The 1,676-nt window shown below is 36.7% G+C and overlaps 1 protein-coding gene across 1 annotated transcript in view; it reads right to left on the minus strand.

Moving 5' to 3' along the window:
• The window catches only part of LOC106523000 (laminin subunit beta-2), a gene marked incomplete at its 5' end in the record, with an annotated part of 29,201 nt that overhangs the window by 12,994 nt on the left and 14,531 nt on the right, over positions 1-1,676 (minus strand).

Below are 1,676 nucleotides of genomic sequence, written 5' to 3' on the forward strand. Positions count from 1 at the left end.
ATATATACTAGTGGTTCTCAAACATTTAATAAAATAATAAGTGACTTCAAATATCAATGTTTCACAGCCTTTAGGTGATTTATTTATTTTCCTTTTTTTATTTCAAGATATTTGGTCAACCATAGCACAGAAACAGCTGAACAATGAACGTTAAACTTGKGTTCGACCTACACTGCACCAGCCAACGGTTTTACGATAGACCCCACATTTGAGGAGGGGGCTCCATCTGAAAAGTGGGTGTCTGGACATGCAAAAACTGTTCAACATAGGAGCTTCAAATCTATTTCTTGTTGTTTAGCTTGGATGAAGAGCTACCAATAAGCCCCCCCAGACCCCCCACTCCACTCCCAGGACCCCCACCCTTTCTGAAAAGGCAGTGTACATACAGAAATGCTTATAATTCAAAAAACTTTTCAAAATAGGAGCTTCAGAGTTTTTTCGTTGTTATTTTGGTGTTTTACAACAAAAATATACTAATAATGTTATATTCTTTTAAATCCTTTAAATATTTCAGTTTAAAGGATTTCTGGAGACCATCTGAAGTCCCAGCTGCTTGGTGTTTTAAGACCCACAGTAGGGCCTGAACCCAACTTTAGGCACCTCCCTTTTCCAGATGATTGCACTTATTTATTTTTTAAAATTTGCGTGTGTAAGATTTTAGCTAAAAGAGACAATAAAGTACCTGTTTCTGTTCAGTCAGGTAGTTTTGTTTCTACTCTGACAAACTTTATTCACACAGAGATTGTCAAGAAGTTCCTTCCCACTTCAGCGTGGCCTTTAATCAGTTTTATTTTCCACTGCTGACATTGTTTGAAAGAATTATTCTTTACAACATCATCAACAGGATCTGCTTTCGGACCACGTCAAGGCCTGACCATTTTCGGACTGTTGTAACSCCACACCAGCTGGACAAGCCTCAAAGCCCTGGGTTAAATTTAGAGTTATGACCCAAGCAGGAGCTCACATTCCTGCCCAGACTATTCCTGGCTGAGCAGGTTTGGGACAAGAGGCTGAATTAGAACAGGAAACTCGTCACCACCTCCCAGCCTAGGCTGCTGGGCAGAGAGAGATACAGAAAAGAAAAATGGTACCTAAAGGAGAGAAAAATAAACCTTGTTGAGCTGATCTGGAGTGCCTGAACCCAAGACGACTGTTGAACATGTTTCATTGTTTATTCCAAACACTTCTTAAGTTTTAAGAGAGTTTTTGAACATCTTGAACAGGTTTCCTACAGCTTTAGGCAAGTTAAATTTAAGACTTTAATAYGTTTTTAATGCCACTTGAAAATAAATTAAAGACCAACTTCACAATAAACACGTATACAAAACTACAAAAAAATAAAAATACATCTCAAGCAAAGACAGTCAAGTCAGAGTCAAGTCTCAACTCAAGACAGACAACTGTCAAGTCCCAGATCTAAAACTTGGAATTTCAAGTCCTTTTAAGTTTTWTTTAACAATGTTGCAGTTATATGTTAAATGTAAACAACAGATGGTGTGCTCTTTTTTAAATCTGTATTTATCTCAATTTGTGATGAAACATGCAGCTGAACTCACAAAGCATTTGAGTAATCATTTTAAAATTATACCTCAATATTTAACAGTTCAAATAAACTTAGCTGCAAAAATAGTCATCTATCTATCTATCTATCTATCTATCTATCTATCTATCTATCT

The sequence above is a fragment of the Austrofundulus limnaeus genome, unplaced genomic scaffold, assembly GCF_001266775.1.
Source record: "Austrofundulus limnaeus strain Quisiro unplaced genomic scaffold, Austrofundulus_limnaeus-1.0 Scaffold142, whole genome shotgun sequence".
Taxonomy (NCBI): Eukaryota; Metazoa; Chordata; class Actinopteri; order Cyprinodontiformes; family Rivulidae; genus Austrofundulus; species Austrofundulus limnaeus.